Below are 21,422 nucleotides of genomic sequence, written 5' to 3' on the forward strand. Positions count from 1 at the left end.
TCATTACATTAAACAGGAGGCTCGGTTTAGTTCAGTTGCTTAGTCGTGTCCAACTCTTTGCAACTCCATGGACTGCAGCACGCCAGGCCACCCTGTCCATCACCAACTTCCAGAATTTATTCAAACTCAAGTCCATTGAGTCAGTGATGCCATCCAACCATCTCATCCTCTGTCATCCCCTTCTCCTCCCACCTTCAATCTTTCCAGCATCAGGGTCTTTTCCAATGAGTCAGTTCTTTGCATCAGGTGACCAAATTACTGGAGTTTCAGCATCAGCATCAGTCCTTCCAATGAATATTCAGGACTGATTTTCCTTTAGGATGGACTGGTTGGATCTTCTTGCTGTCCAAAGGACTCTCAAGAGTCTTCTCCAACACCACACTTCAAAAGCATCAATTCTTCAGCCTTCAACTTTCTTTATAGTCCAGTTCTCACATCCATACATGACTACCGGAAAAACCATAGCTTTGACTAGATAGACCTTTGTTGACTACTCAGTACATAACCTGAAAGATTAATATTAAACCAAGTAGAAATTTAAGTAGTGACAGGGAATACTCTCATAAGCCATAAAACATCTCTGATATTACTAGAACATGTGTACTTAAATGTAGCATCTTCCTAAATTATGAAGAGCATTTAAGTAAAAAAAAAAAAAAAAAGAAAGAAAAGCTATGTGTTTGGCCATTTGGCTGAAAATTTGCATTTAGTCCTCTAACTTTTGGAATTTTTACATTAATTTATTTGTTTTAAGTCTGATGATGTGGTCTGAGCTAAGATGTTTTATTCAATGTTTAAAAACTAATTTGTTCAACCATTTTGGAGTAGAGGATTTTAAGAATGTATTGCTCTTGTTCACGTGAAAGCTATTTCTCTTTGCACAGTAGTGTCTATGCAGTTCCCTTCCTAATGCCTGTACATTAATGCACAAGAGAACATTTGTAAATAATGCTCTGCATCTCACCCATGTTTCAGAACACAGACATACGCACAGTGCAGTGGTAAATCAAAGATTATGTTGTTAACATTAAAGAAATCCATAAAAGAGAATGAAATGATCCTTAAAAATAGAACTCCAATATAAGGTCCAGATAAAATCTAGACCCCTGGGTTAGGAAGATCCCCTGAAGAAAGAAATGGCAACCCACTTCAGTATTCTTAGCTGGAGAATTCCATGGACAGAGGACCCTGGTGGGCCACAGTCAATGTGGTGGCAAAGAGTCAGACATGACAGAGTGACTAACACTTTCACTTGCACTAAAGACTACACAATAATTATACAGTAGTTTCTTATGCTCAGCTAGCCCAACTAGTTCAAGAACCTTAGTTGGTGTAGAGCTTGTAGGAAGACTGTCCCTATGGGGTGAGAGGATGAGGTTGAGGGATATACAGGAAAATTTCTTGTTTCTCCTCTACCTCATAGAACCATGCTTCACTTTTCACACCAGATGTGTGATTTTTCCATATCTCAAGCAATTCTGTAACACAGGATTTTTATGAGGTTTCATCATATAGGCATACTTATTCATTAACTCCATCTCCAGCCCCTGTCTCCTCTCTGAAGAATGGATAAAGGGCTAAAAGTTCCAAGCTTCTAATCATGATTTGATCTTTCTAGTGACCATCCCCCATCCAAGAGTCCACAAGAGTCTTCTCATTAGGAAAAAAAAAAAAAAAAGATGTTCCTATTATCCAGGAAATTCTAAGAGATTTAGGAACTCTACATTAGACATTCCTATCACTCAGGAAATTACAAAGGTCAGAGACCAATGCATATTTTTTCTGCTATTTCATATGGAGGGCATTGTTAACTATGGCAATATCATACCTCTCATAATTGAGAAAATCATTAAAGAGAACTATTGCAAGCTATAAAAGAAAAAAAAAAAAAGCTGTTCAACTGTTCTGTTAATGAGTCAAAGATGCTAGAAAAAAGAACTAAAGTTATAGGTGGTTCCAGTGTATGCAGAGAAACACTTGGCCCTACTAAAGATGTAGTTTACTCACATGTTATCCCAGTCCTCATGCACATTTGTTCCCTTTGAAAATCCTGTGACCCCTGACAGGTTAAAAGCTCTTACCATGTGATCCCAAGTTCCAAGCAAGATATACTTTCTCTGCTGTCACTCATAAAGTATCAGTTACTTGTGATTAGTAACTTAGCTCCTCTTTCCATGAAAGTGAAAACTTTCTCATAAGGTGTAAGATTTTTTCTATTTTTGTTATTTTTCTTAGCACTGCTGTCTCTCTAGTACTTAACACACCATCTAACATTTTTTGACCATTGTTAATTGAAGACAGATTTCTATCCACTCCATAAAGTATATCCATTCCTTTTCATGGCAGTCTACATTCTCTGAATTCTCTCTCCTTCTAAGCCCTAGGTCAACATTCACAAAAGCTCATGAGGTTCACAGAGGTTTGGTTCTCCTCTGGTCTCCTACAGTTAGCTATATAAACCACGAATGCCAAATTTCCCAAAATGAGCTTGTGTTCAAGAAAATTCATTACTTTTATAAACAGGCAAGTTTCAGTCTGCTATATTGTCCTTCAAAAGTGACTAAAGACACTTTCACCAAATTTGCGATAGGCTACATGGTATGCACACACACACTCATAAAACATTTCACTCTGTAGGGACAGGGACTTCAAGAAATTATTAACTCACCAGAAGAACTTGCAAGCATAGATTGTGGAAAATTGCTTCACTCAATGGTGTGTGATACTCCAGGGTAATAACAGCAAAATTTCCTCATTCACAAAGGTTAATAAGTAACATAGGGGAAATTCAGGTTATTTTCACTAATGAGATTAAGTATATATAACCTATGCAAATTCTGTATTTCACAATGGGTTTTTCATCCTGGGATCATGATGGTCTAGCACAGAGCCTGGCACATTGTGAATGATTATTTATTGAATTGCTAGTATGGATCACACAGTGTACTCTTTGACTTATCTAATTAACTCTAAGTTGTTAGCTATTATTATTCCTTCCTACAGATGAGAAAACTGAGATTAAACTTCTTTCCCTGTAAGATGCAGCTCTAAGCAATAGAATTAGAATTTGAATCCAGGCAAATCTAACTCTCAGTTCAGTTCAGCTCAGTTGCTCTGTTGTGACCGACTCTTTGCAACCTCACGGGCTGCAGCATGCCGTGCCTCCCTGCCATTGCCAACTCCTGGAGTTTCCTCAAACTCATGTCCATTGAGTAGGTGATGCCACCAACCATCTCATCCTCTGTCATCCCCTTCCCCTCATGTCTTTAATCTTTCCTAGCATCAGGGTCTTTTCCAAACAGTCAGCTCTTCACATCTGCCAAAATATTGGAGCTTTAGCTTCACCACCAGTGCCTCCAATGAATATCCAGGACTGATTTCCTTCAGGATGGACCACTTTGATTTCCTTGCAGTCCAAGGGACTCTCAAGAGTCTTCTCCAACACCACACTTCAAAAGCATCAATTCTTCGGCACTCAGCTTTCCTTATAATCCAGTTCTCACATCCATCCATGACTACTGGAAAAACCATAGCTTTGCCTAGACGGACCTTTGTTGGCAAAATAATGTCTCTGCTTTTGAATATGCTATCTAGGTTGGTCATAACTTTTCTTCCAAGAAGCAAGCATCTTTTAATTTCCTGTATTCAGTCACCATCTGTAGTGATTTGGGAGCCCAAGAAAATAAAGGCTGTCACTGTTTCCACTGTTTCCCCATCTACTTGCCATGAAGTGATGGGACCAGATGCAATGATCTTAGCATTCTGAATGTTGAGTTTTAAGCCAACTTATTCACTCTCCTCTTTCACTTTCATTAAGAGGCTCTTTAGTTCTTATTCGCTTTTTGCCATAAGGGTGGTGTAAACTGCATATCTGAGGTTATTGATATTTCTCCTGCAATCTCAATTCCAGGTTGTGCTTCATCCAGTCCAGTGTTTCCCAATTTGGAACCAGTCTGTTGTTTCTTGTCCAACTCTAACTGTTGCTTCCTGACCTGTATGTAGATTTATCAAGAGGCAGGTCAGGTGGTCTGGTATTCCCATCTTTTTAAGAATTTTCTAGTTTGTTATGGTCCACATAATCAAAGGCTTTGGCATAGTCAGTAAAGCAGAAGTATATATATTTCTGGAACTCTCTTGTTTTGATGATCCAGCAGATGTTGGCAATTTAATCTCTGGTTCCTCTTCCTTTCCTAAATCTGGCTTGAGCATATGAAAATTCATGGTTCATGTATTTTTAAAGCCTGACTTGGAGAACTTTGAGCATTACTTTCTAGCATGTGAGATGAGTGCAATTGTGCAGTAGTTTGAGCATTCTTTGGCATTGTCTTTCTTTGGGATTGGAATGAAAAACTGACCTTTTCCAGTCCTCTGGCCACTGTGGAGTTTTCCAAATTTGCTGGCATATTGAGTGCAGCACTTGAACAGCATCATCTTTTAGGATTTGAAATAGCTCAACTGGAATTCCATCACCTCCACTAGCTTTGTTCATAGTAATGCTTCCTAAGGCTCACTTGACTTTGTATTCCAGGATGTCTGGCTTTAAGTGAGTAATCACACCATCGTGATTATCTGGGTCATGAAGACCTTTTCTGTATAGTTCCTCTGTGTATTCTTGCCACCTCTTCTTAATATCTTCTGCTTCTGTAAGTTCCATACCATTTCTGTCCTTTATTGTGCCCATCTTTTCATGAAATATTTCCTTGGTATTTCTAATTTTCTTGAAGAGATCTCTAGACTTTTCCATTCTATTGTTTTCCTCTATTTCTTTGCATTGATCCCTGAGGAAGGCTTTCTTATCCCTCCTTGCTATTCTTTGGAACTCTGCATTCAAATGGGTATATCTTTCATTTTCTCCTTTTCCTGTTGCTTGTCTTCTATTCAAAGCTATTTGTAAGGCCTCCTTAGAATCTAGCTCAATGTCCTTTTAAAGGCAATACAATAAAGCTTTGAATTTCAATATAACTTTCAGAATCAATGAATTAACAAAAACATGCAATTATATAAATTAAATCAAAGTAAAGGCTCATGTTTAAAATGTATGGATGCCATGGCTAGATTCTTTTTTAAACCATTCATTTAGTAAATATTGAATATTTGCTACTTTTTATTGCTAATTTATTTTTTATGTCTTATCTTTTCAATTATTTTCAATGCTCTTTAATGATTTGTCTTGTTTTGTGGCTCATTATTTCATCTTCATTTTGAAAAAGAGACTTCTACCTATTCATCCTTAAACCTTTTTTTGTTGACTAATTTATATCTATTTCAACTTAGTAGAATTTTAAAACTGAAACATCTTGTGAATATTTACAGTTCTAAAAATTATGTTATGGTCATAATTAAACAATTTCATAAAAGAGTTGAACATTTTGAGATTTATAGTCTATGCATTTAATACAAATTTGTAACCTCACATCTTTTTTAAATTGTACTTTTGGCAAATACCTATAAATGACAGAACCAATTAGGAAAAGATTATTTCTTTGGCTCTGAAATGGTCACTTTAAAGTGCTTCACTGCTAAATTTTATTCTTACTGGATAATGCTATTTTAAAAACTCCTTTTAGAGGCATTATTATTTCTTAGTTTAGAGGACAAATAATCTAATAATAATTTCAAGAAAAGAAACTAGAGCTCAGATAGATTGGGTGCCTCAATTTAGGACATAAACATAATAAGTGGAGGATCCAGCATTCAACATTAGAAATCTGACTCCTAAATCCGCACTCCCTATCTTTATACTACAATTGACTCATCTGAGAAATGTCAGATGAGGGAAGACAAATATTTAATCTTATAAAACCTTTATGTACATATGCTGTGTGACTATCAAAATAATTTGTGAGACTACTGACCTAACACATGTTGATCCTTCAAAAAATAAAATGGGCTCTGTGGTTTAATCAAATTGATTAAACCAGCTAAGTTTACTTTTAAGCCACATTTCTATTAAATTAACTTTAAAATGATTTTTCTAATTAAAGAGATAAATGTAAAATGGATGGGTAAGCAAATCATAGAACTGTAGATGATTAGTAATGATGAAATCATTACGGGGAGATTATAAGAAAAAGCACATACATTTGGAATTTTATAAATATGAAAGCATCATTAATTAAAGTTATAGACCATAAATAATAGTACATACAAGTTCATGTAAATTTAGTTCAAGGTTTTTGGTGCAACATAATCTAGAGTAATGGATGAGCAATTAAATTGGGCATTGTATGTGACCAATGCCCATGATCTTTGAGTGATCTTTATGCTTGATTTTTAAATCAACGCAAATAGATATTTTGTTCAATTGGAGAAAGCAATGTCACCTGGTCATTTCTTAATTTGGGATTGAAACAGACTTTTAAATATATGATGAAAGTTTAAAAAGTACTTTCTAATTTATCTCTCACAAAAACTGTATTTTAACTTTACCATGGTTCTGCCTTTTCTAGTGTTAAAATCCAAAATCAGTGGAATAAGTCAATTAATAACACTAACTTATTCTTTTTGTCACAGGCAAAGACGGATTTAAGCAATTGTTTAAGAGATTTCCAGATGGGGTTTGTCTGAAATTGTAGATGCTTTTAAATGGAAAATCCATGACACACATATGAAATTAGTCACATTTAAAAACCAAATCATGAAAGAACAGAAAGGAGAAAATAATCCAATATACTCAGAGTTGTGAGTCTTTAATGTCTTATTCATCCATGCAAAGAGTACATTCCTAGTAAGTCAAAGAAACTTGATAGACACTGATCAATTTAAGTTTTTCTCCAACTAAAGTAGTTAAAGAACTATATGGGGATTAAAGCTACTTAACACTTATGGGAGTCTCCTTTGAAAATCACATGACTATGGTGAAAAATAAGTAGACATAATTAAATAAATGTGTCTTTACTTTTTATACACATTGAAATTAAGAGAAAAACTATAATTCATGTGGCTTCCCTTAATCATGATAAATGGTACTTCAAAGATTGATTAATGTACTTTCCAAACAAACTTAATCCAAAATAACATTGCCAGCAGTTTCTTTATTTCTTTCTTTTTTTTTTTTTTAATTTAGACAATTCCTTGGCCTGATGCACATCCCCTGAGTTGTTTTATAAAATCTGTAACTGCCGCCAGAGGGGAGATGGGAAACTGACTGCATGACGACCCAACTGTAGTTATGACATAAACTGCTCCATCTTGAGCAATATTGAGTCTATGGTTAGCACAGTTCCAAGAACTGGTAAGAGAATAGGATTAACACTGTTGCTCATAATAAGCTACATCTTTGTGGCCATCCAAATAACTATAGTTTGTTCTGTCCACATATGTAAATAAGCAACTACAACTGTCAGCCAAGAAATGCTACAGACCCATGTGGACATCTTCCACTCTAAGCATAGGACACCCTATGTCAGCAAGAAGAAGTTACAGAAGACGGACCCTTGTCCATGATCTCATAGAAATGGAATAATGTTCTGACAAATGGGAATTATAAGAAGCTTTGGGCAGGAAAGAGCACTTTGCAAGAAAGAGCTCTCTGCACGAGGCCCCTTCTGTTTTGTCGCTAACCATAAACCAAGCATCCCTATGCTCTATTCCTCTCCAGCCCTAGCACGTCTTTCACATATTTTTATCACACAATACCTTGCACATCTTATCGGTTCATTCCACAGGCTGAAGAAGCAAAATAAAGAATAAGTAATTAACAGATGACCAGATTTATTCTCTATCTTCCCCTTCGGTAACCTCACAAATAACCAGTATGAGCAACATACCATCAAAAGAAAAAGCACAAGAAGTCGACCAGCCTGCACACAGCGGTGGAGGGCAATGACTCTGACCTCCTACCTCAAAGATTTGCTGAGATTACTTCCCTTTTTCCCTTTAAAAGGTTTCATGACAGAGCAGAATCTTCAGAGGTGACTTCTGGGGGACACTTGAACCCACTGTCTTCCCAGATTGCTGGCATTATGATTCAAAGAAACTTTCCTTTCTACTAACAACTGCTTCTTTGGGTATTGATATTTGAGTGGCAAGCAGCTAGACCTGATTGCGTAACAAGTCCCGGATCATTTTCAGGTGAAACTGTCAAAAACTTATTGGAAATGATGTATATGCAACTTATTTCTCGAAAACTCATTCTGATAACTTCTTATGTCATATAGTAATATAGGTATTAGTTCATAGAAAAGTCAGATTGGGAAATAAATACATTTTCAATAAGTCAGGAAGACATATCTAAGGAAGAATGGTAGTCATAAGCTTGCAGTTTATTGATAACAATTAAGACACCATTATATGTAAAATAAGCTGATAAAGCAATATTAAACTGTGAACTCCTGACTCTCACACTATAATATTTCCTTTGCACAGATGGTAAGCTCAGGATGACTGCCAAGATGAAACTAAGGTCAGTTCACCCAGGAAATGAAAACAAATTATGCTTTTGGCTCCATTTGCTATTGTCCTTATCTTCCCCAAGGCCAGGTGATTGGAACAGAACTGCAGTGTCATTGGCCAGCTCAATATGTTACTATAGAATTAATCAATTAAAAACACAACCAAATTTTTCCCTCCTCATTATTTTATTTCAAAAACCTAACTACCAGGCAGATTTAATGTCTTGCAAAACCTAGAAAACAGTTTTCAAAACTTCTCCCACAACTCTTATTACCATAGCCTAAGGAAATCCAGAGATGTCCAGATTTTTGTAAAGTCCTACCTAGTGGATTTCAATCCTCTTAGTGCTTTAAATACACTGTAATAGACTCTTGGTTCAACATATACTGTGTTTTTTTTTTTTTTTAATTTACTATTGTACTCTGGCACCCATATAAATTTGCACCCTTTCTGTGATTTCTTGCCAAATCACTTGTGAAGCTGAGAAACTTTACTAAGGTCTTGGGGAAGACAAAGGAAACGTATTCTAATAAAAACTATTACCAAACAGTGAAACATTCACCTTTTTTAAAATCTCCTTCAGCTAGACCATTATAAACTTTGGTATTATAGGATCCATGACAGTGAAAACCCCAAGTCTTAACCACTGAATTGTCAGGGATTTTCTTGAATTTCTCTTCACTGTTTTTATCTTTGTTCCACTTTCTTTCCCTTATTAATTTCCTGTTTTCCATTTCACTGATAAGTTTGTCTCATCTATGCTCTTCACCCTTTTTTAAAATTTGGGGGGACATTTGAAGCAATTCATTGTAATTCCATTTTTGTTAGTTATCCTTATATATACATAATTTTAAAGTCTAAATTGTTTAACAGCTTATCTTCCTCCCAATAAGAAAGAAGTTGCCAATTTATTTACTTAGTTATTTAGCATCCATTTCCCAGGCCTTCCCCACATACTTCATTACTATTAAAAAAATTTACAGTCACATTTTTTCTAACAGCCAATTTTATCAGCATTACTATGGATGCATTCATTCCACTGTGTCTTTGGGGTTCAATTCTACTTACTAAAGTTAATCATTTAATACTTTTTTCCAAAGAAGCTCTGTGTGTATTTTGCTTGATTTTTTAAGTGTATATCAAAATGCTTTTAATTTTGCTTTTATTCTAGTCTGCTATCCTCCCAGGTTATAAACTTCTATTACACTTTAGCCCTTTTGATTGGTCAGTGTTTCCTGGAACCTAATAACAGTGATGATGAGAAATCTAAAGTCATTCAAATTGTTTTCATATCTTCTTCACTGTGATAATATTCACAATGATGTCCTGCAGTTTCAATTCATTATGAGTCTGGGTGTATTTATTATGCTTTTTCATTGACTGGTAATTAACCAATTACTATTTCTTATTGAAATTATTATACTTTTCATTTTGAGACTTGCAATTGGTTTTCGCATTCATCTTAATACTATTTCCTTCTTGTCTTTTAATCTTTGTTTAGATTGTATTATTATATTTTTCATGGCTTTTTAAATTTACTTCCGAGACTATGCATATTGATTTTAAATTCATTTTCAAATTTCACTATTATTTTCCTGTTGTTCTGAGTGAATAAATATCCAGAATATTATTTTATATGGGTTTACTATTCTTCGTCTCCTTATGCATTTTGGATTTTTCACCCCTTGATTTCTGTAACTAGTCTTCCCTGTGCGTGTGCTGAATCACTTCAGTTGTGTCCAGCTCTTCGCAACCCCATGAACTGGAGCCCGCCAGACTCCCCTGTCCATGGGATTCTCCAGGGAAGTATATTAGAGTGTGTTGCCATGCCCTCCTCCAGGGGATCTTCCCAACTCAGGAATACAGCCCTTGTCTTTTATGTCTCCTACATTGGCAGGTTGGTTCTTCATCACTAGCACCACTTGGGAAGCCCTCGCCTTCCCTATCCAGTACTTATGTTGCAACTTCAGGTGTCACTAGTGGTGAAGAACCTGCCTGCCAATGCAGGAGACAGGAGACAAGGGTGTGATTTCTTTGTCAGGAAGATCACCTGGAGGAGGGCATGACAACCCACTCCATTATTCTTGCCTGGAGAATCCCATGGATGGAGGAGCCTGGTTGGCTACGGTTGCACAGAGTCAGACACTACTGAAGCGACTTAGCATGCACACAGGCCCTGTCCTCAAGGATCCTTGGTTTACTGGCCTAGTAAGCCTACTACAGTGCAATACTGGGACAATGTCAGATCGAGTATTTTGAGTTAACAATAATTTTATCCCAAATTTAGGCCACTAATCTATGTCAGCTTTCTAATGCTGCCTTTAGTAGGAGACTTTGTCAAAACATCAACCTTCTGTTAGTGGGTCTATCTCACTTTCAAAAAGTGAGCCTGGATTTTTGTTTGCTTCAGATGGGCCATTTTCTTTAAACAAGACCCTGTATCTGCTCTTTGGACTCAAAGTACAAGACGCCAGTTGCCAGTTCTCACATTTGGTGATTAATTTGTTTATTTCTACCTTCTTCATTTTTCTGCTTGTTTTCTATCACTGCAATCCACTTGGACAAATGGAGTGAGTATAATTCTTTAAACATTAACATTAATTATCAAAGTTAAAAAATGCATTTTTGATAAATTCATTTAATAAAACATATATTAAGCATCATCTCTTCTATATTTCATATCTCCATTCTAAAATAATCAATTATTCCAAAAAGGAAAAAAATGATCAATTCAAGTTTCCAAAGCTCGAACTGCTTCAATTTCACTCACTTGGGCATGTTTAGTAATTAAAGAGAATCCCTCTACTACCGCCTGTACCTAGTTGAACAAATCTTCCTATCAGAGGCTCACCAAAGATAAAACATTATTTTCATTCTTTGCCAGGTCTGTTTAATTTAAATTTACACTGCTATCTAAATCAAAAATATTTGGTTTGTTTTAGGAATTCTGTTGTACTTAATTCTATCTCTTGTCGGCAAAAGATGATGCTGTGTGTTAGCAGAAGCTGTTCACCTTCCAGACACTAAGTGATTAAGAAGCATCCTACAACTGCAAATAAAACAGCAAAATGAGAGCAAGCCTCTAAGCAAACTTTATCAAATATTACTTTATTTACTATTTCCATTCAAGTTTTGCTGACTCGAGCAGTCACCAGACCCTGATAACTGCAGTCTTCTGTAATTACTCTGTATCCATGAACAGTTCCAGTGCTATGCCTAAAAGAGTTTATTGCCTGGTCACAGAAGGACTATTGTTGACAAATCCCTTTGTTCCACACCTCCTGGCAGATTGTCTCATCAACCCTATATTTTATAGACTTTAGTAAATCCTCCTATGTTTAGAGCTGGTGTCTCACCTGTCGTTTCATCATTTAAATTGCCTGAAAAACCACATCTCTAATATGGCCACTTGCCTGCAGATCAGAAACGGCAGGGTATTTTTGTTTTCCAACCAAGAAATTCAATTGCCACTCTAACTGCCACTGTAGTATCCACATCCTGGATACTCTGTCACATTAACTCAAAGAAGTATCTATTGCTTTCAACTTTGCTTTGTCTCCTGTGTTTGAGCTCAGGTTCTATGACTTAACCCTGTTTTTCCATTCCTATGACAGGCCTTCCTTCTCAAACTGATTATTTTCCATGCTAGTAAATGTAAATGAATTATCCACATGTGAATATTAGCTCCTGCTCTTCCTCAGTAAGCATAAGAATAAATGTATGTCCTAATCAAGGGGAAAAGTGCAATATCTATTATATATCTTCAATTCAATATTCTTGTTTTATAACATATCACATATTATTGCTTCATAGTTATTAGGATTTAATTCACAATACAGAACAAAAGATACATGGAGAGTCAACAAATAAAAAAGCAAGACACTTACATACATAAACATGTATTAGCTATGAATTAAAAGTGTTGCCTCCCCATCAGTAAACAAAGGATGTTGAAGTCATAAAGCCACTACAGCTATTCCTGTCATGAACCTTAAGGGAAATCCTGACAGAAACAAGCAGGATGCCCTCCATCAATCCCTCAGCCACTGCAACCACTTCCAAAGGTACACCTTGAAGGGGCTCACGATGGGAAAGAACAGAATACTGGCTCTAGATAGCTAAAGTTCATATAAGAAGGATGATTTCAATGAACTCAGACTCTGACACTGTCCTGTACTTAGAAAAGAGCTAAATTCACTAACTTAAGATAGCTGGTTTTCTTTTAACAGTAATCTTTTGATGACTACCTTGTCTCTATTGCAAAAACTCTTATCTCTTAAGTGGCTCTTACCTCTTCAGAACAGTTCCTCAGAGCTATCTGAAAGATTGTCTTCGAGGCTTGGAAGTTCTCGGAAAGACCATTGAGTGAAACATGATTCTCAACTTTTATTTTTCTCATTTTTTTTGTAGATATGGCCCTTTTAATTTATGATGCTTTAATTTTGTATTCAAATAACTGAATATATTTGCATTTATCATTTGAGTTTCAAGTTATATTATTTTTTTTGAGCTATAAATGACATACAGTACTATAAAAGTTTAAGGTGTATGGCATAATAGTTTTAACAAATACATTATAACATTATTACTACAGTAAGTTTAGTGAATATCCATCATCTTATGTAAATACAACATTAAAGAAAAATGAAAAAAATATATTTTTCTTGTGATAAAAAAAATCTCATGATCTACTCTCTTAATAACTTTCATACATAACATATGGTAATAGTGTTTTAGTTGTTAAGTCGTATCTGATTCTTTTGCGATCCCATGAACTGTAGCCTGCCAGGCTCCTCCGTCTATGGGATTCCCCAAGTATGAATACTGGAGTAGATTGCCATTTCCTTTTCCAGGGGGTTTTCCCCACCCAGGGATTGGACCTAGTCTCCTGTGTTGTAGACTGTCTTCTGCATTGCAGGTGGATTCTTCATTGACTGAGCCAACAGACACTGTATATAACATATACTAGTGCTAATTATGTGAAAGGCCAGGCTGGATGAAGCACAAGCTAGAATCAAAATTGCAGACAGACATATTAATAACTTTAGATATGCAAATGACACCACCATTATGGAAAAAACCAAAGAGGAACTAAAGGAGTTCCTGATAAAAGTGAAAGAGGAGAGTGAAAAAGCTGGCTTAAAACGCAACATTAAAAAAAGGAAAATCATGGCATCCAGTCCCATCACTTCATGGCCAATAGATGGGGAAACAATGGAAACAGTGACAGCCTTTATTTTCTTGGGCTCCAAAATCACTGCAGATGGTAACTGCAGCCATGAAATTAGAAGATGCTTGCTCCTTGGAAGAAAAACTATGACCAACCTAGACAGCATATTGAAAAGCAGAGACATTACTTTGCCGATGAAGGTCCATCTAGTCAAAGCTATGGTTTTTCCAGTAGTCATGTATGGATGTGAGCATTGGACTATGAAGAAAGCTGAGCACCAAAGAACTGATGCTTTTGAACTGTGGTTTTGGAGAAGACTCTTGAGAGTCCCTTGGACTGCAAGGAGATCCAACCAGTCAATCCTAAAAGAAATCAGTCCTGAATATTCATTGGAAGCACTGATGCTGAAGCTGAAGCTCCAATACTTTGGCCACCTGATGTGAAGAACTGACTCATTGGAAAAGATCCTGATGCTGGGAAAGATTGGAGGCAGGAGGAGAAGGGGACAACAGAGAATGAGATGGTTGGAGGGGTCATGAATTTGAGTAAGCTCCAGGATTTGGTGATGGACAGGGAGGCCTGGCATACTGCAGTCCATGGGGTGAGAAAGAGTTGGACATGACTGAGTGACTGAACTGAGTGTTAACGATATTTATCATGTTGTACGTTATATCTCTAGTACCTATTTATCTTATAATTGAAAGTTTGTGAAACTGAGCAGGACCCTGTGGGGTCCTCTTGGACACAAAAGCCTTTCTGCGTCACCAATTACTTGATTGTAAGAAATAGGCTTTGGCCTTCTTCACTTTCCCTGAGTTTTAAAGTGCAGATTCAAAGTTACTAATCAGGGGATAGAGAAACAAAGGAGGAGCAGTCAAGAAAGGATAGTGATGCCTTGGGATACAGTCCTGGTTTCTCCTCAAGAAATATGTTGTATGTTGAGTTCTTCTACAGGAACTAAGGCTCCCACCCACATGTAGGATAGTTAACTTCATGCATACCACCAGATTCCTGGAGCTTTTCCCTGTTACTTTACCACCAATCAATCAGAACATATGCTGCAGCCCTCACCCCAAATTTTGCCTATAAAAAACTTTTCTCTGAAAACCACTGGACAGTTTCAGATTTTTTAGCATGAACCACCAGTTCTCCTTGCTTTGCCTTGCAATAAACCTTTCTCTGTTCCAAACTCTGATGCCTGGATTTGTTTGGCCTCACTGTGTGTCAGGCACACAAACATGTGTTAGGTAACATTTGTACCTTTTGATTGCATACATCCAATTCTCCCTCTGAAAAACCAAGCCTCTGGTAACCACAAATCTGATCTCTTTTTCTACTAGTTTGTTCTTTATAGGTTTCCTTACTTATGAAATAAGGATAATATTACCTATTTCATTCTATTGATATAATAATTGAGTGAAGAACTGGGTCAAAGTTTCTCAAACTTTAGTCTGCTGAAAAATCACCTGATATACATGTTAAAATGCAGAATTGGTACTAGCCCATATATTCTCATGCAGGATACCTGGGATACCTATAAGAAAATGAATTTTTAGTGAGTCATTGTGATTTTAATGCATGTAGCTAGAGGGAAATTTGAGAATCATTAATAAGTGCAATTAATTAGCACAATGTCTCACATGTTAAGGATTCTATAGATGCTAATTAACAGGGTTATTTTTAATAAGTACCATGGAGTTGGAACTCTATATATAACATATACCTATATATAACATATAAAATTATATAATTATAACTATAATATTATACAGCTGGTGATATCTATGAGTCTTCCATCACCAGACAATAGGCTCTCCACGAAAGTGGATTTGAAGTGACCCTTGCACCTATTTATTGTCCTGTCCATTTACGAGTCATAATCCCTGTGCTGAGTGTCTAATCATGTTCTCTAGCTGTGAATCTCAAACTCTTCTTGTGTTAATGTTGATATGCTCAATACAAAAGTCTCAATCTATTCACAATTGCCCAAAATTACATCCTTAAACATTTAATTAGATTTGGACAACACAGAATTCAGCAACCGAATGTGCATTTTTCTGCTATTTGTGTTTTTAAATGTTTGGAGCAAGTTTGAATGGTTTTAGAAATGAATCAAGCACTCCTCTCCTGACTGTCTCACTTTGATTTTCTAAATGCCTGAGAATGGTCTCTTATTCTTTGCCTTGTCACTCCATTTTGTTTTTCCACTGCAGTCCCATTGATAAAGAAAGTTCTTTCACTGGGAGTAAAATAAAGGTAGCCTGTTTAATCTAGGTAGTGGCCTGATATATGCTCAGTTTTCATGCAAATATTTTCACCATATTAAAATAGCTAGAAAAGCATATTTGGTAGAAAAATCATTGTTTATTACATAAATTAGTATGCTATAGACTTGATTTCCTCTGAACTAGAATGGTAATTAATAGAATCATGGAATTTATTGATTTCAAAAACTTTATTAGTGCCACTCAAAAGTATAAGTAGAATTAGATACAATCAAAATTACATGATTTCTGGGAATTATTCACAGATTATTCTTCATGTGACATTAAACATCCATGTGTAGGTGATGATTTCCTTGATCGAAGACACAGCAATTAGATGAATCCCTTATTGAAAGCAGAGTATTATAAGAAGTTGTCCTCTTAGAAAAATATTTCTGAAAGTTTGTCTTAAGGCAATTATTTATTCACTGGAAAAGAGTATAGGAAGGTGTGGTTCCTAGCCACTGACTAAGGCCCTCAGAGTGGCATGGACAGAGTTGTCTTGTGGCATCATGTGCCTGGAAGGAGGGAATAATGAGCCAGAAATAGGGGGATGAGCATTGGAAGAAAAGTTGACTAGATTCAGAAAGAAGGCTTAATTACTTTACAGTTGTGTCCAGGTTTTTCTCTGCTCTTAAATAATCTTAAGAAACACATTCAAGTGTGAGCTATGCCCAAGAGCTGGTTAGTAGAATTATCCCTAACCTCTGGCCCTATCTACGGGGTAGAAAACATTAGAACAACTAAAAATGAAATTAATGTGCTTTGAAATTGATTTTAGCAAGAGGAGAAATTTAGTTACTTGCTAATATTAAATTTAAAAATATCATTTATTGATTTTTTAAACTTTTAAGTTGATATGATCAAAAGAATATTTTAGAAATCATAAATCTAAACCAAATTGAAATACTTACACAGCTACTTATATTCTGTCTAGTATCTCCTATATCATAATATTGATAAATGGCCTTCAAAAATAATTGTTATTTATTTGACACCCCATTCATTATATAGAGACATGATGGATTAGATATCTGAAACATATTCATACAAGTTGACTGTAATGGAATGAGAGAACATGGGGAGAGCTGAAATTGGACAAGACCAAGAACTGATCTAGAGTCTAGGCTAGGGGAACTGATGGAATAATAACACTGTATCTTTCAGAAAAAATTCTTACTTGAATTTCAAAACCATGATAATTGATGCATACTCTCATCTAATCTGGGCTGATATATACAGCTAAAGGGTCAGATCTTTTGGTTCAGTACACTATACTACATCAGTATATATAATTAAGAAAGTAGCCCAGGCCTGTTTCCTGGAATGTGAACATAGCATGAAGTATGCATTCCCAGGCAACTGAAACAGGAGAAGCCTAAGGTCTTTGTGAGATTGAACGCTACAAAAGAGTTTTTGCTTTGAATTATTTTAGCTTGTGACTTTCAAATCCTACAAAATATAACTACATTCTAGTGATAAGATAAATGTCACCTCAGCCAAGTTTAGCCAATGAGGATACCCAGCCTTTAACTAAGGCCTTTATCAGAGCCTCAGAAAATCATCTTCTTCTTTCAAATATGGAGAAAAAAATCAGTATAAGTAAAACTTACTGAATCCTCAAATTTCATTAAAAAAGGAAAAATAATTTATGTATTTCAGAAAGAAAGGGGGGCTAAAGAGGATGAAGTTATTTTTTCTATTGAAGTAATGTTGTGTCTGCATCTCAGCTGTTGAGCCAATATCTATTATTATTGGCTTCAGTTTTTGCATGAGCTTCAACAAATGTTTCATTCTATTAGATCTCACTTTTTCACATTTTAAAATATAGATTTTATTTTACTTTCTTTTCAAGCTATATTCATGAGGAGATGATGAATGACTTGACGATGGGGAACAATCATTCAGTGTACCCTAACAAGAGATAATGCCTTCATCAAATTATTTTTTAGTGTCCAGATTTCATCTACAGAATAAGCCATATTAACAGCTGCTTGAAGTATAGTAGATAATCCTAAGATATGCTCAGTATAGAAGTAGCAGCACCTCTGTAGCTAATACTTAAAAACAAAACATGCCATAGAGGGAAGTGTAAATTAGGAAAAGTCATCAATTTGTGTGTCAAGGTAAATGGTGCAAACAGAAGCACAACTAGAAAACACACCGGATAAGAGACAGGTTGGAGGGACTGTGGAAAGTATAATATGAAAAAATGAAAGCAACTCTGAAAATATCTGAAGATATTTCTATGAATGTTGAATCTCCTCCAAAATGCTTTATATAGAGGTCAAAAGACTCCCCTCCTTTGGAGGTGAACTCTTTAAAGAGGTGTAAAGGGCTAGACAGACAATATCTCAGAGTGCTCTTTAACATGTGACTCCAGTAACCTCCCGGCTTAGAGTGCTATTTCAAGGGGAAAGTTATCAGCTTCACAGAAGACTTTCAGTTTAATCTGACTTCCTGAAAGAATGCAGCTGTCTGCTCTAAGCATACCACAAAAATACTTTTGGGAGAGAGTAACTTCTTCATTGGAATTTGATTTGGACAAGTCTTCTTGAAAAACCATTTGTTTCCAATATTTGCAATATTTGCAGTTGTCTGAGGGCATAATGACTCAGTCAAATAATTCCCAAGTTTTTACATAGCTGTATTTATATTCTAAGTAAATATTGTCTTCAAAATTATATACCATTTAAAAAAAACAAGCAAAAACTACCCAGGATACAGGAATTGTACTATATTAATCCAGAAGAAAAGCTATGGCCAACCTAGACAGCATTTTTAAAAGTAGAGACATTACTTTGCCAACAAAGGTCTATCTAGTCAAAGCTATGGTTTTTCCAGTAGTCATGTATGGATATGAGAGTTGGACCATCAGGAAAGCTGAGAACTGAAGAATTGATGTTTTTGAACTGTGGTGTTGGAGAAGACTCTTGAGAGTCCCTTGGACTGCAAGAAGATCAAACCAGTCAATCCTAAAGGAAATTAGTCTTGAATATTCATTGGAAGGACTGATACTGAAGCTGAAGCTCCAATACTTTGGCCACCTGATGTGAAGAATTGACTCATTGAAAAAGACCCTGATGCTGGGAAAGATTGAAAGCAGGCAGAGAAATGGATGACAGAGGATGAGATGCTTGGATGGCATCACCGATTCGATGGACATGAGTTTGACCAAGCTCCAGGAATTAGTGAGGGACAAGAAATCCTGCTGTGCTGCAATCCATGGGGCCGCAGAGTTGGACATGACTGAGCAACTGAATTGAATCCAGAAATGCTACTCCTCTTTTCAGGGCCAAATTCTGCAAGGATGAGTGATTAGAATGAAAAATACAGCAAATATTATAATAATGATGATGTTTCTGATGAAGTTATTAGTCAATACTTTATATGAATATCACTTTATAAATGTGATCTAATAAAATCTATCAAATATATTTATGAAAATATTATATTATATATATATATATATATAAATTATATATTACCCTAATTATACAAAATGAAAATTGAAGTAAAACATCTATTAACTTTAGCAAGTGTAATTTTGGTGAAGGATGGAATTGTCTTAATTAATGTAGTTGTAACTATAATCAAATAATTAAAGAAACAATGTCACAATTTCTATTGTCAAACTGCTACTAAGGTGTACTGACCATGGAACAATTATTTATAAACTTGTAAATACCTAATGCAATAGAATATTTCAAAATATATTTTATTCCACATCAATAAACTTGTCAGAAACGTCATACATAAATTTGAGCTAATATATACTGCAGTAAAGAAGTACCAGAGTGTTGAAAGACAGGAGGATTGTCCTGTTTTATTTTTTATATTGATCAGTTCAAAACTCATGGCTATTCATACATTAGGTGCTATAGTTAATATGACATAGTAATAATGAAGACAAATGTTTCCTTTTATAAAATAACCCAAGAATATTACTACTCTTAGTTACAAATACTCACTTTTTGTTTTGTTTTGGTATTTGCACCTTATTTTGAATATTATGCTGGAGCTACTTGATATTCAAATTTTTTAAAAGGTAATATTCCAAATCATACCACATTGAAACATACACATTACTATATGTAAAACAGATAGCAAGTAGGGGGTTGCTGTATGATGAAGGAAACCCAAAGCCCTCTGTGACAATCTGGAGGGGTGGGAGAGGGAGAGGGAGCTAGGAGGTTATCAGAGGGAGGGGATATATATACATTTATGACTGATTCATGTTGATGCATGGCCAAAGCATCATTGTAAAGTAATTATTCTACAATTAAAAATAAAATATAATTTTTCAAAAAGCTAATATTCCAAGAGCAATTAAATTTAATCATTCTATGTCACTGATGAAAATAGTGGTCTAAATATTTTATCGCAATTTTGTGTTTACTTTTTGCCTCATGATTATGAGCTCCATTTATTCAGCCACACTAGAAATTGACAAGCATGGCTGTTGCCAGAAAGTAGCACTGCAAATATCATTTTTCTCTCTTGACTCTGCAAGAATCAAATAGTGTTCATTAATGTGTTCATTCATTTTCAAGCCACTATCTAATGATTACTATGTACCATACCTCGTTTTCAACACAGAAATGAAGTAATGAATATGTGATTCATTCAATAAGCAGTTACTGATCTTTTTCTGGAACTGTAATGTCCTAAACACAAAAGAAAGGGCCCAACAGATAACAGCTTCTGATTAAGTAACTATTGATTCAGTAACTCCCAAAAGAAATGCCAAATGCCTGCTCAAACATTCCAAAGCTTACAATTTACCAGTACATACAAAAGCTCCTTTTAAAAGAAAGAAAGTAAAAGTTAGTCCCTCAGTCATGTCCGACACTCTGTGACCCCATAGACTGTATAACCCACCAGGCTCCTCTGTCCATGGAATTCTCCAGGCAAGAATTCTGGGGTGGGTTGTCATTTCCTTCTCCAGGGGATCTTCCCAACCCAGGGTCAAACCCAGGTCATCCGCATTGCAGGCAGACTCTTCACCGACTGAGCCACCAGAGAAGCATTCTGGGCCCTTTTAAAAGGGTATGTCCTAATCCTTGATAATAAACCTAGACAGAGATGACAGCATCCCCATTGAATCTTGTGTGATATTGCAGGAATCATTTACTTTTATGTAAAAGTCTAGGAGAAAAAAAAAGATCAATCCAGTGTCAGCACAGAGCATAACAAATCTAATGATTAACCTGGTAAGCCGAGGTAGTTCAGTTCAGTTCAGTCACTCAGTTGTGTCCAATTCTTTGTGACCCCATGAACTGCAGCATGCCAGGATTCCCTGTCCATCACCAACCCCCAGAGTTTGCTCAAACTCATGTCCATTGAGTCAGTGATGCCATCCAGCTGTCTCATCCTCTGTTGACCCCTTCTCCTCCTGCTTCAGTCTTTTCCAGCATTAGGGTCTTTTCAAATGAGTCAGTTCATCACATCAGGTGGACAAAGTATTGGAGTTTCAGCATTAGCAGCAGTCCTTCCAATGAATATTCAGGACTGATTTCCTTTAGGATTGACTGGTTTGATCTGCTTGCAGTCCAAGGGACTCTCAAGAGTCTTCTCCAATACCACAGTTCAAA

This window comes from Cervus elaphus, chromosome 15 (assembly GCF_910594005.1).
Source record: "Cervus elaphus chromosome 15, mCerEla1.1, whole genome shotgun sequence".
Lineage (NCBI taxonomy): Eukaryota > Metazoa > Chordata > Mammalia > Artiodactyla > Cervidae > Cervus > Cervus elaphus.